The sequence below is a fragment of the Nomia melanderi genome, chromosome 11 (assembly GCF_051020985.1).
Source record: "Nomia melanderi isolate GNS246 chromosome 11, iyNomMela1, whole genome shotgun sequence".
Classification (NCBI taxonomy): Eukaryota; Metazoa; Arthropoda; class Insecta; order Hymenoptera; family Halictidae; genus Nomia; species Nomia melanderi.
Genome location: NC_135009.1, coordinates 17,370,801 through 17,385,772, shown reverse-complemented (window position 1 = coordinate 17,385,772; position 14,972 = coordinate 17,370,801). Strand labels below are relative to the sequence as shown.

The 14,972-nt window shown below is 47.2% G+C and overlaps 1 protein-coding gene across 2 annotated transcripts in view; it reads left to right on the top strand.

Moving 5' to 3' along the window:
- The first annotated feature begins 1,817 nt into the window (after positions 1-1,817).
- Positions 1,818-14,972, top strand: part of Myo61F (unconventional myosin 61F) — a 30,937-nt gene continuing 17,782 nt past the window's right edge. Inside the window, exon 1 of one of the 2 annotated variants that reach the window (XM_031993832.2) lies at positions 1,818-2,242. The gene's annotated coding sequence lies outside the window, so the exon portion shown is untranslated. Of the gene's footprint in view, positions 2,243-3,204; positions 3,351-14,972 lie in introns of those variants that run through there. The other variant, XM_076371933.1, reaches the window with a different exon arrangement.

Here is a 14,972-nt window from a genome sequence, read left to right as displayed (position 1 = left end):
GCTCGGCTGACATTAAGCCGTGTGTAGACGATGCAGCCTGCCCATGCAGCCTTAATACCGGTTTAGCGCCAGGGGTCGTGTTGCAAGTCGCGTACTTTTCATAAATAAATGATGCTCGAGGAAGGTAACCGTGACGTAATGAAGATTTGCTTCGGTTTGGCGCGGGTTAGAGGCTTTCAGGTTCGCTCGGTCTCTAGAAAGCAGACCTGGTCGAATTTCCAGGAATCGGCTATGCAATCGCAGAACGGGTACGTAGGTTCGCCATTGCTATCGCGCGTTTTGACATTAAAGCGGGCCGTTTAACGTCGACGCTACTCGCAGCTGAAATAATTGATGAAATATTAGTCGATAAGAAATGGAAGCGACGCGATCCGATATTTATGATGACATATATAAATGCATTAATCGCGGCGCATCGATTATACAGTTTCGTACCGGGTATATATTCCCCCCGCGGAATTGAGTATAAGTAAATTACTGTACATAAGGGACGCAGGAAGACTGCACATTGTGGCTTCCTAATGTGAAGTTACAGTTTTCCGGTCGATTACCGCAACCGGCGTCGTTAAAAGGCGTCTGCAGTTCTTCGAACTTTGCGATGCTGCAGCCTTCTTATCTAAACACTCATCGGCTTAGTGGTTTCCTGGGAAACCTTCAACATTCGAAGTTTGATTTTTTCGGGAAGATCCCTCGGCGATTTAAGATTGATCGAATTCTTGCAACGATTCCAAGGGTTCAATGAATCTACCGAAGAACAAAGTTGGGTATCCTGGTGCTATGCAAGAAGCACATTTAGATCATTACGATGAAACGTTTTATTCGATGCAAGAAGACGCACACTGGTGTACCTTTCATCCTGATCTACGAAACGTTTCCTTTCTGCGCTCCACGAGATCTCATAGGTTTCTTTTCCCTTGTTCGCTTGATACCGATTGGGCAATTTACAGTAATTATAAAAATCGTTCGTGTGCAACGACTCCCGTGACAGCAGCAATTTCATGGATTACGCACGACTTCAACCTGTGAAATTTATAAGAATATGTAGCCTCAGAATCAACAGTGTAGCAATACCATTCTCTCCGGCTCGTGGTGTCGAAACTTTTCCGACAAATTGACTTACGTCGCGAGAACCAATAAACATAATCACCCGCATACGCAACTTCCTACGTGCTTCGAGTACAAACGTTTCCATAAACGGAAATCGAAGTGCCTGTTGAAGAAAGGTGTACTTCTTAACTCGCAACGAATTATTACTGCTAGTAAACAATACGATTACACGTGTAGCATTAAGGGACACGTCCATTACAACTAGCGATAAACAAAAATCATTTCACGGATCCCCAGAATTCAAGGGAATCAGTAGGAATACTCTCGTCTATCGCAGTGTACCATGAAAAGCGTACACCGAAGGTGAACCCTCGGTGCACTTGCAGGCAATTAAAAATTCATTGAAATGTTAATTTATTCTGCAAACCGATACTAGTCCCTCGGAGAAGGCCTCCGTCGACACGTGTCTAATTTCGCCAGGATTTCGACACGGCGGACCTGAAAATCGTTCGCGTCAACGCCATCTGTGGCGGCGCGTGCTCGCGGGAACAATGGTGGTCAGCGGGTTCCCCGAGATTTTGAAATTCCCGAAAAAGATGGTTTCTCCCGTGGCCGGCCGTTGATGCACGGCCGTTCTACGGTCTCGTGCGCGCACAACGAAAACGGGCAGCCTCGCCGTGTATACGTGCACGTAAACACGGCGGGTCGCACACAGTGGCGAGAGACAGACGTAGGGAATGGGCCGTTTCTCCGTCTCTGTCACGCCATTGGACGCCTTCCTCGTCTCCTCCACCACCTTCTTTCTACGGCACAGAGAGTTCCTTTAAGCCGGCAGTTTCGTGTATTACACCGTGGCGTGTGCACAGAAGACCACGTAGGTTTACGCTCGCGAGGTGAACACAAAAGGCGGGCCCAGCGAGACCGTCGAACGGGAACGAGTTCTCCAGGTGTCATCCAGGTGTACGCCGATCGGTCGACTGTCCTCGTGCATGGCCGCCCGGCTCTACCTGATAAACAAAAAGAGCGCAAGTTAACACGAGGAATCGTTTTAAAACGCGTCAGTCCAGCGGGCCTGGCGTAGCGGAGGTCTTTGTCTCCCGGTGCTCGCCGGTCGTGTGATCGCGGAGACTGTGATGTGACGGGATCCGCGGGTGCAACGAGTAGTGTCACGTTCTGCCAGGTGATCCTGTCGACCGTAAGTTCTTTCCTTTGTTTATTATGATGGGACGTTGGAATCGTCACGTGACCGAGGAGACTCGGCCAGTTGATTTCCTTAGGTATCCCTTTAACAAATTTAACGCGTTTAATGCCGCACGATTTTATAGAGAAAAATACGCAAAGTAAAAGAGATATAATATTAAATCATTGAATTGCGTTATTATTATTGCATGTTCATCTAGCTGAACGTCACATTAGCTAGTGTTATTTGCAATGTACAAACCTTTTCAAATAATCATAGTTTAACTGAATGAACTATTCAATGTGTTAATATAGAAGATTTCAATTTAAAAGTCATTTTATTAGGGCAAATAATGTTGTGTAATAAGAGACAACTGACCGTTGATGGAAATGTTGAAAAGGGTTGCTCGGGCAGTCAGCTTCTCTCATTGAGCTACAAGCAGAAAGATTCGTAGATCGGTTAGATCAGTGCTCGTCGTGCACATAATTGTTAGTTTACGAGACACTTACTTGTTCGGTAAATGAAATGTGTCCCGCGTGGACGAATGTTGACATAACGTTAAGTCGAACGCTTTACGTCCTGCCGTTTCTAATTTGAAATACAGACAATGCGAGTGGCGACACGAGCCGCGGTTTATGCCATTGACATCTAGACGTCAGTCACCGAAACAAAATCGCGAAAATCGCGTGCTTCTATTACCGGACACGCCATGAGGTGGACCATTACGCTCGGAACACCTTTTTCCTGTAAATCATCCGGCCGAGCTCGTTCTCCACCGTAATTTATCTTGGAATATGCCTCCGCGACATTACCGAGACAACTGTGCCGTGACGTATAATGATTTCGCTCGTGAAAACAGTCCGACACACTCGCCGCTGACGTTTTTTATGGAGGCTATTTAGGGAGCCCGCATTTTTGAGGTTATTCCCGGCGTCCATATTTATTTTTTCCGAAATGCACAGTATTTCGCGGCGGAGTCTCGAACTCGATCGGTTACAGCTCGTAGCTTCTGTAACGGTTCCATGGCGGAGGCGTTTAAATATTGATTTATATTTAGACCACGATCTGCAGCTGTAGGAAACGCTAGAAGATGCTAAGGAGACGCCGCTAAATGATAATTCCAGTATGTATATTTTTACGTTAATCTCTACGAAGTTGTACCGAGGCAGGGACGTTATTCGTACGGGTAAATATGATTACGAATTAATTACGTACTCTCTAACTTCGACGTGGAATATCGTCGTTTGTTTCTCGCGCCATCCGATCCGTTTATTGGCTGGTACCCTCTCGACTCTTAGTTTTCCAATGTTTCGTACACAACGGGCTATAATCGACTACGAGCAACTGGAAGTTCGGTAAAAGGGTCAGGCGAGTCAATTAAAACGATGTTCGAAGAACTAGTTTAATTGTTTCGATCGACGCATGGTTAACGATTTAACTGCTTTAATAAAGATGTCATTGGTCCGGCAAGGTCATTTTTCAACCGCCTTTGTAGTACAGTCCCAATGGCGGGAATCGCCACGAGGAGTTGTGAAAGTATTCAAACATAAAACCGAAGAACAATTGCCGATTTCGTCATTGAAAAAAACAACTTGGGTATTCCGACATACCTTGTAACTTTCCAGCTATTACCGCTTGTTTATCGCCGATGCATGTATGTGCATGTTATTCTTAAAAGAAGAATATCATAAATAGTAATAAATTAACCTGAAGGATACCGCACGAATTGTCATAATTATTCACTTTCCTTCTAGAGAAACTGAAAATTTAACACTGCAACTGCCGTGCCAGTCAGACTGGTTTTCGATTCTTTTTTCTTTAACAATTGTTGATATCTTCAAAGCATCGAATGTTCGAAAAGATTTTGAAAATGAATAGTTTCACTTGAGCACTATAACGAATGTCTGAAGGAACTGGGAATAATCTATTGTTACAATTTTTCTATGAATTACATATTAATCGTATTAAATACCAGGTAGTTGTAGGGTTAAGAAAAATGTAGGTGGCCGTTACAGGGATCTTCATAGGTGCCTACTGGATCGAGAATCGGTCGATACGATCGGCTATCGATACGCCTGCCCGTTACGATCGACGTTGACGTCAAACTATTGTACCCGTTGCGATAATACTTATCGAATCTCGACAAGTCAAATTTCTTCGGTAAACGACTAGTATCGATGGGCTGTTTGAAATTCGATGAATCATTGGATCCAGTATTTCTCAACTTTGCTTCCCTTCGTTTTGATCCCTTGCTTTGAAACATAAAAAAAACAACTACAAACATTCCTTTCGTCCAACTATAGATCATCCATTGACGTATCCTTGACGCCAGTGATTCTCAACCTTCTATCTTAATCCCACCGTAACACGTTGAAGGTCATGGGGGTCACCGGTGACCCCCAACCAAATTGAATTATTATAGTTCGTTCGATGAAACGATTATTTGAAAATATTTGGAAATATTTGGAAATATTTTATATAAATTATAATTTCACCGCGTCGAATCAAATGGCGACCTAGAGTCAGCTTCCGAGCGCAAAGGGTTAATATCATATGTCTTCCATTTTGTATACTTTGCCGTCTTTTGTATAGTCGCGCGACATTCAACGTGATGACCTTCGATCGTTCCACGCAAAAGTTACGAGAGAAACGAGACACAGTTCCTTTTGTGACGAAAAACAGTGGAAAGATCCATGTCGGTCGCGACGAGCGGTTAATAAAAAGATTTCGAGATATCCTCGCGAGTTCGTGGAACCCGCGAGCGAGCTATCTTCCTAGGAAACTGCGGAGAAAGAATCGGTGGGGAAAAAAAAGGCGGCGCATTGTTCCTCTGCCGGATCGCGTTTATCCTATAACATGAAACCCGACTTCCACGTTTTTAGCTCGGTTCGAGCGAGTAGAGCGAGCGGAGATTATGGGTCATTGTTTAACCCAAGATTCTTGACCTCGAAACGCGTGTAACTATTTCGAACACGTGGGAGGTACGAACGGGGGAGGATAAGCTAACGCTCCGCGAGCTTCGTAGCGTTTGAACCCCTATGCGGAAGGGTGAGAATCTTGTTACTACAGATTCATAGTTGTTTACCTATCATTCTTGCAAATCTTCCGAAGGATATCGCGATTAGAATGATTGCAGCAATTGCATCCTGGACCACTGCTAGCTGGACCCAATCGGAATGTTTAGCTACCTTTGAGCTTTCACATTTATTTTCAATTAGAAGTTTGAGCATCAAGATTAAGTGACACCTAGATGACAAGCACTCGGGTTTTGCCTTTCCCAATGATATTTCCCTACACGGTCTTGTACCAGTGATTTGAGGAAACGGTGCCATCTCCGCGCGACCAGTTCAAGGTTGAAACCCTTGCAGTTCTCCGAAAGCGGGACGCTTACCCAGAAAGAAACGCTTCACCTTCGGCACGGCGACCTCTTGTTGAAAATCTGTGTCTACAGCCTGGTCAGCCGTGGCACGATAAGACAATTAAACGCGATGAGTCACGATAGAGGCTGCGCTGTCCTTTTTCCCTCTGTTTTTTATGGGGCAACATACTCGGCCAAGTCTATTACTCATGTCTGGACGTGCCTTTTCCTTCAGCCAACTTGTTCCAGCGAGCAATGCGTACCATGCCGCTGCTCAACACCTTATCGACGCGGCCATTGGCACTGATTTATTAACAGCGTAGCTGATCGTCTTTTTCTGGAGACGCTCGTTGAACGCGATTCTCATCCGGCGACCGTTCGCGCTGCAGCTCATCCTGCCGAAGGCTCTCGGAAAGTTCCACGTGTCTCCATTCGGGATCTACAACCTTTAACCCTCTATATTTCGAAGAATCTTCGTCCAAAGGGTTAATAACGTCACGAGTCGATTCCCGAAGGGTCTATACTGGAGCAAACACCTGCGATCCAGCGATCTGTAACAGAAGATCCTCGGCTTGACGCAACAAGGTGTCATCCGTCGACGAGGTGTCGAGTTCCCGCTACTTAAGTAACCCGAAGGCCGCGCCCACGTGAAACGTTCTTAAAATTAGAAAAATCCGTCGTCGCGGGGGCGTCCGGACGAAATATTTTCGCAATCTCGAGCAGCGAGCTGTTTGGAAAACAGGAAGTCGAGGCTCTCGGGGTATTTATCGCGGTGTGTCGACACGAATTTCGTCACTGGCCGGAGTCACGTGTACAGGGGACAGCCTATTGATGCGTTACTAGTAGCGGAGAAACTCCGGAGCCTCTTTCAATTTGTTTCCGAAGCGTTGTTTACTCGGACCGAGGACTATCGCCTTCGGTTCGACTAGTCTGTCTAGCCTTTGTATTTACCTTCCCAGTCATTGTCATTCCGAATCCGTCGAGCAGCGCGTCTCTGAAATATTAACCTTGTGCAGTCGACAGGTGACTCTCGGCGACTTGACTCGATACGGGAAAATTCGAAAGTCTTATTATATCATTAAGCTTCGCAGAATGCATCGATGAAATATCGAAATGAAACAGCTCCCTTTCTTAATTTCTGTCTTCTCGTCGGCTCGATTTCAAAGAATGTCGCCTCCAGCTCGTCGGAAAACGTTGAATGAATGCAATGAGAAGCTTGTCGAGCGGAAAGGATTAATTCCGAGCCGCGAATTCCTTTCGATTCGGCGAGAACACCGATGCCTTGACGAATAGAAGTAGTCGATCATTGGGAACTACGAAATTAGCGGATTCCGATCGTTCCACTGTCTCAGCTGACTCAGTCGTGTTTCCCTTACGATCGTGATATCATCGCCACGCCTGCATTATTTAACATTTTCTCCGGTAACCTGTTCACGAACACATCAACGATATTTTAATGCTACGTTCGTTCAGTAAAAGATGTATTCCTCTAGATTGAATTCCAATTCCGAGCGGCATTCTTTAGTGTGAAATCTAATCTAGTTGATATTTAACATCCGGTTACGATTATCAACAGGATTTTCAAGTCGACGTTGAAAAATAACTGTCGCCTGACACTTGTTTGGCCAGGGACCGGGCCGCACAGCTTGCGCGTTGTGCGCTCGAAGAACAGTTTCCGCTGGCTAGTCGCGTTCAGTGATATTTCACGGTCCGCGAATATCCGGTCCCGCCTCGCAAGCTCTCGGGAACCGCTCGGAGATACGGAGATTACGTAACAACGGTTCCCTAAACTGATTTTTATCTGTACAGTCGGCCGACTAGTAGCGAGAGAACCACTCGCGCCGTATTTTTCCGAGCCACTTTTCGCCCGTCAATCTATCAATCAGTGATCCATTTTTCTGCGCCGCGGATTGGACCGGTTCTCGTCGGCACTTGAAGCTAAACGTCTGCCAAGAATTTTCACTCAAAAATTGTTCAATGTTAACCTCACCGCAAAAAGTAAGATCAGACTTTCTTCGCTTAACCCTGATTGCCGTTCAAGTTCCAATAACATTTCGTACAAGTTTGACTAATACTAGCCACCAAATAAACTAAAATGATTTCTTCCTTCAATTATTAAAGACACAGATTCTCTGAGTGACCACCGAATAAATTGATTTCACGCAAAGTAAATATAAATCAATCGAAGTAGCGGCATTTTTATAATTTTTGTAGAAGAATACAAAGATCAATTCGATTATACGTGTACATTTTCTCAGTGGCATATCGGAAACCGTCCGTTTCCGTTTCATTAAGGAAATTGTCCGTTCGATTCCGATGAGTGCTGATTCGGCGGTGGGCGTGTTGGAGGCTACCGGTATCTTTGTCTCGTGATCTTAATTGGCCATCGCGAAACGAGCATTCAGGTTCGTCGGAACACGCGGAAATCGATTCCGAAGTTCAGTTTCGAACGGCTCGCGCGGCCAGTTTTGTCACATTCCGACCTCGATCGATCGTAAAATTTTCGTTTTCTCTTTTTCCGGTCGGCCCGCGCGCACCGATTACGCAATCCCCGTTAACCGCGCATTGTTCGGGGGAACATGTGGCCGACTCTTGCCGTGAAACCCGCGAAAATCGCGGCCCGTCGACGGAGGGAAGGAAATCGGTATAGCCGGCGGTTTTTGCCGACCGCGAAGCCGGACGCGTTCGACCGGCGCGGAATAAAGGGAGATAATGGCCTGTGTATTTCGAGAGTAGACAGCGCGGGATTGATTTAGGAATAATAAATTACGGGAACAATGCCGACGGACACGTTGCCGGAGATACTGTTCGACAATTTTAATTCGGAGCGACTCGTTTCGCAACGAATGCGGCCGCGATATGGTTTTCGCGCAGTAAATACTGTCATGCGGACGAACGCAAGGGACTTTGGCCAGGGAAAGTTTCGGTGAACGGATTTATTAATCGGTTAATAATTGTAATGAATGTGTGAACTCGTTTCGGGAATATTCTGTGTAATATGAAACTTTCCACGATGGCGAAGTTTGCCTGAAATTAAATGGGTACTTTTATTTTACTCTTGCAATCGGAAGATCATTGACGAGTTTAAAACTCAATGATCCTCGTTGCACGTAGATCGAAGCAAAATGTTCTATTTCCAATATTTCACCTCCAAAGTTCCTATGTACTTACAATGAATGAGCTGTTTAATACATTTCGCGAATGATTGATACTAAACTTGGTGCTTAGTTGACAAGAAAATCAGGTGGCGACTCGGTGAACAGTACCGTCCCAGAGAAACCTCCATTTTCTCCGATGCTCTCGCAAAATGACTCGAAAAAGCTCGCAGCCGACCGATACCGAAGAGAAGCAAGTGACCTTCGACCGAAAACCCGGGAACCACCCGGCCGATTCGTCATAGCCGGTTACGGGGTCAAGGAGACCATCCAATTAAACGCGAACCAGCAGCGGCGGATTAATAATTCACGCTAAAAACGCCGGCGAAGCGTGTCCGGGGTGTAGCGCACGCACTTGCGTATGCGCCGGCCGTCCGGCGGGCCTCGGCAGGGTTAAAGCGGCCATTTAATTCGCAATGAACGTCCGCGGCGGAGATTTAAAGCGTCCCGGAGCCCGGCGAGGTGGCGGAGGCGCGACCTTCCGTTTCTTCTCCGAATCTTCTCCGAAAAACCGGTTGGCCGGTTCTGATTCAGGCCGACCTTGAATCAGTCAGCACCGGGGGCCCCTGAAGTTCAGGGCTCTCAAGGTGTTCCGTCGCGAGCCTTAATAAGCGCCGCGAGGTCGCGCCGCCGGCTCGGCCGGCCGGGGGGAAAGAGGAAGCGGGACGAGGCGGGGACCGCGTTGAATACCGGGTGTGTGTAATAATAAACCGAACTACGGTGCATGGCGCCTCCCGGAGAAACCGGACAGCGAAAACGGCGTGGAAGAGGCTCTCGGGGACAATAAAAGAGGAAAGGAGGAAGGGGCTGAAAAGAAGAGGAGGGATCGAAATAAGCACCGATCTATTTTCGAGTGCCGGCTCTCGCACGATGCGCCGTAGGAAAAACACCGAGGGGCTCCGGCGACATTTCGATCGGTCAACTCGAAGGGACGCGGTTAAAAACGGTACGGATCATCCGGGCAGGGACGTTGATCGATCCTTTTCGCCGGGGTGATAACGTCGGTTCGACTATAGTCGATTTCTGGAGCTTATAGGGTTTTCGTGTATCGATGAACGGTGTTCGTTGGGTCGTCGGTATTCTAGAGTTTAGTCGGAGTCTGCCTCGCGAAGCTGGAGGAGTATTTAGAGGTTGTTTGGGAGAATTTCTATGTAGATTGGTGTTCGTGTTCGAGGGGAGTTGAACGGGAGGGCGGTTAAGATGTTGACAAATAGGTGGCGAGAGATCCAATTAGCCTCTCCGTTGTCCACCGGATAATACGGAGTTAATGTTCCTAATGAACACCTAGCGTGCACCGCGTAACGCGTGTGGCCGTCGTCGCAGCTTGCCACCGGAGTCGTTGACTTCGCGGCGTTCGACGGCGTCGGAAGGCCGGGAAATTAGAGCCTCGCCTAGTTTGCGGGCAAGTTGAGCAACACGCTTACCACACGGTTACACTTAATTATTCCCCCCCCCCCCCCCCGAAAACACGGCCGTTTCGCCGAGCGGTACAAATTGCTCGAGAAAACGTTTGTCAACGTTGGCGGCGTAACGAGGCGTGAGGAAGTACTCGGCGAGGCGATCCTTTCCCCGAGCGTGCCTCGCCGACAAACGATTCCCTAAATATCGCGTCAATTTACTTTCCCCCGGCGCGGCTGTTCACACCTGAACTTGAAGTGCCGCCAAATCATCAATTCGCCGGAGGCGCCGACGCGTGGTGTATACCAGTCGACCCTGATTTCCCCCGCGAAATCCAGTTATTCATTCCTCGTAATAAACAGTCGCGTTCACGGGTGCGCGGTGACGCAACCACGTTGACGAACGAGGATACCGTGACGTTAACCCCCAACTCTATGATCTATTCCTTCGCTACGATCGATGCAGCTACTTTGTCGTTAATCATTTATTAGGAGAAGACACAACTTCTGTGCTGAATCTATGTCTCGGTTCAAAGGTAAACGACTGATAATAGCAAAGTAATATCTCATTTGTATTCAAAAAATACAAGTAACACTTGGACTTCTCAAATTCAGTTTGAAATTTTCGTCACGATATTGTAGGTGAATGGGTTAAAAGGTGATACTCGTTAGAAGAATCTTCGTTTCTTTAAACATCAATGTTTTATAGCATACAAACCTCTGAGAAAGTATCAAGGAACCGAGTTATCTGAAAAACTTGCAATTCACCTAGAAACTCGAGTAAAGTACCTAGTTAAACGGTTCACAGTTTGAACACATTGTTCTAGACGTCGGTAGATATCGTCAGTACGATAATCAGAGTTTCAAACAAGCAGATCGAGATGAAACCGAGCAAGATACGATCCCGTTCCCTGTGGGGTCGGCGGAAGAGAAAGAAGAGGGGGGTTCGAACGCTAATTAATCCGTATAATTGGGGATGTTCGCGTGCAATTAAGTCCGGTCCCTCTCTCCCCGGGAGCGCCGGCGGCTTTTACCGTTTTCTGATCCCGCCGATTGTTCCTCGAGCGTGAAAGTCTTAAACGATTTCGTGTCGACGCGCATGCGTGCCCGCGACCGGCCGGGAACGTCTGCCCGGCCACGCGAAACTTCTCAGGCGGCCTAACGGAGCCGCGGAAAGGAAAAGGAGACACGGTAAACCGGAAGCGCCGCGCGGTGCCCGTGCCTTCCTTTATCGCGAGATAAGGGGAACAACGCTTGCCATGCACCGCGGGTTCGATAATGGACGCAACCGGAAGCCCCGAGCTCGATCGAGCGAGCGCCACGCGCCATCGCGAATTCGAAATTACCGGTCGCCCGAACGCCTTCCGTTTTACATCTTCGCGAAACTGATTTGAATACACGGGAATCGGTCGGTTGGCAGTGCTGAAGGTTGCTTCCAACGATTGTTACCGAAATGAACGGAGAACGACTTGATTAACGAGCAGAAAGATAGCTGGCTTTACACTTTGCGGTTACTAGATTGCGAATCGTGTATGTCTGTAATAGATAAGATCTTCTGCAAACGTTCTTTATTTGATCGTTGTTTCGTAGCTGAGGAAACTCGCGTTTTTCTTTCTATTTTCCTTCGCGAAACTCTGCAGATGATAACAGTAATCGGAACAGAATTTGAAAAGGCACTTAACATTCGTATGAAGCGTGAGAATTAGAGACCGCGGTAGTTAAAAATGGTCCGAAGAGAGTCGACAGTGAAGAGGACGAGAGACGCGACTGAATCCTCCATCCAAGCTGGGACACCTATCAATTTCGAGACACATGGATAGCCTCTATTTATAGAATTCTATAGGAAAGAAAGTTCCAAGCTCTTCCTCCGTGTGCCGTCTCACGATTCCTCCTGACCGTAAATCGTGGATTTACCAAAGGAGCTGTTCGCCTCGTTCCACACGGAGGCTATTAGAGCCTCGGTCCGGTATCGAGATCTCCCTGGAAAGTGAATTATCAGTTCGGCGAGACACGCGGCGATGTAAACTCTAAAGATGGATCGCCGCCGTTTTCTAACCGTGGCCTGGCACCACTATTTACGGCCACCGGCCGGCACGTTTTTCTTTTTCCCTTTATTTCCGGTGAAAACGGCCGGGGTTCGAAGGTCGGGGGAGGAAAGTCGTAAAATTATCGCGCGCGAGATGTATTTACCGTGGTTACAGGTGTATTGATCAGCGAGTGTGCGTGAGCAGATGAATAAATGTCCGAGACCTTGGAATATTCTAAACTAATCGATTCGAAGAAGTATTCATTCTTACATTGACTGTGAATGAATCTAAAACATTCCAACTGTACGTGAAGTTAACGCATGGTGACGAAAAAATGGTCTAATCGTGCAAGTCAGATGTTTGATTTTAATTGATCGTTTTATTGTAAGTCGAGTGATAAGAATATCGTTTATCACGAAATTCTCTTTCGTCCACGTTACGTACACACGCCATTTTTCCCGGTGATCTCCAGGGAAACCGTGCGTAAGGAAAAAAAACCGGGGAATGAAAAGAAGAAGGAGCGGAGAACGGTTTCGCGTGACGCGGTGAAAACCCGTCTTTCCTCTGGCCAAACCGGGGAGCCGACAAAAGAGCAACCGGTTTCCGGAAATGGGTAATTTCTTTATTATACTCATCCGTGCACGCGCGCGATCCTGTTTCGCACGAGAATCCGCGCGCGTCACGTTCCACCCGTGAATTTGGAACAAAGGGATCACGCTCACGGATTTTACACGTTTCACGGAATATGTGGTTCCCCCCGGACAGGTGACTTCGTGAGCGGTTTTCTTATCGCGGCGGCGCTGGAGTGTAATAATTCTTCGTCGGAGTTCTCCAGGTTTTAAGGTCACCTTTGCATCACTCGATTTCGGAAGTCGGGGAGAAAAGTGTGATAAGAATGAAAGTCGCCTTGCGGTAATCTAAGAAACTGAATGATGATGCGGAATGGAAAGTACAGCATTAAACATTAACAATTATTATCGATGACTCTCGTCTCTATTACGAATGAAATCAATGACGCTTACATAAAAAATTCTGACAGTCAACGCGTTGGTATTCGCACAGCGATCGCGAACCCGCAACGTTTCAACGTGTTGACTACCGAATGCCTATTAAGTCGTACATGGCGTGCGTGAAACCAATTTCATCCGCGCACGCCAACTAATGTTGAAATAGCTGCTGAATGTCATTAAAAGGATTCGTTTTTATCTCTACCTATGTTTAACCCCTTGCTCCACGATTTATTTCTGAACCGTGATTGATGGAACTACTTTGCTATTAATAATTTTCTGAAAAAAGAGAAAAACTAGGCATATTTTACGTCTGTGTTTGATTTAAACGGTATCGTTCCACTGTTCTAACAAAAAGTACAGTGACAGAAGTCCCTCTATTCGTGACAGGACACATGTACTATACGAGGAACACAAATGTTCTTCTCATACTGTTTCTCAGTGTTCGCAACGCGAAGTTCACGTGTGTCCCGATTTTCAGTTGCGTCGGCCTGGTCACCGTAGCCGGGAGTGGCCATTTTGACGGGGCGATGCGTCAGCCAATGGCCGACTCCCGCCAAAGTCAAACGCGTCGAAGGTAACGAGGCTCGAGCGGCGCGGCGGCTGCTCGAGGGCCCTTTTCCTTTGAGTCATTGGCGGGACGATGACGCGATGCGACCCCGTTACCGGTGAAAAAGAAAAGAAGGTCCGCCGATAACCGCTCGTTTACGCGCGGATTCGTGACCCGCGTTGACACGTCGAACGTCGCGCGATTTCACGGAGCAAAACACAGAAACTGAGAAACTACGATATCAAATGAATCGAGTCGCGCGTTATCATTATCGTGCGGTCGTTTAGTTGAACGTCACCGCATTAGATAGCGGTATCTGTAACATAGAAATGTTTTCAAATGACCATCGTGTAATTCAACGAATTACAGTAGCTCGAATTTGTTGTCACCCGTGATAGAGAATGACATTGGCCTAAGATTTAGCAGCCTCGTTTCCTATTCATGGAATTTGTGACAGTGTTCCCAATATTCTACGAATATATATATAAGTCTTCTTCCTGGACCAAGTTCTTCGACTACATTCAAAGAATCGCTGCTCGTTGCCGAATATTTCTTCAGATTTCTCCACGTCCCTGTTCCCAGCAAAACCAAAACATTCCTCGGACCATGTTGCTACGGCGCGAACAGAATGTTTCTGTGGCCAGATGCTTGTCGGCAATGTCTTACAACAAGCAGCAACAAGGGACACCAGAAAGTTCCTCGGCGTCGTTCCAGCCAGAGGACATAGCTGTAGAAAGTGCGCGCGGCCGATCCTCGGATCGCGCCGCGAAGAAGACGGCTCGCGAGACGGAGAAAATCCGTCTGATCCGCACGGCCTGGTTTCGGAGTCGAGACACAGGTTGAAAGCGATACCGAATCGTCGCGGATTCACACGGAGTCCAAGGATCGAAAGACTTTTACCTTCGGACCGCTTAATTAGCCGCGCGGATCTAGAAAGTCTGCCGTGGCTGAAATTCGCGGTCACGTGCGAGTACCATCCTCCTCGGGATTTCGCGGTCAGCCGGTGCATCGATTTTTAATCGACGTCGAAAGTTGTTTCTGCCAGATTGCTATCGTTTGTATCTTAGTTATCGACCGTGTAAACCGTGGTAACGAGCATCGTTTCATCGAAAGTTGAAATTTTATGTTAGCGAGTTAGAATCTTCGGAAAGAGACTCTTTCTCGAACGCAACGACGGGACAGTGGGTTTCTCGTTTCAGGCAAAATGTTTCTTGGACTAATCGTTTTCTCATATAATTACACGTTCAGCAT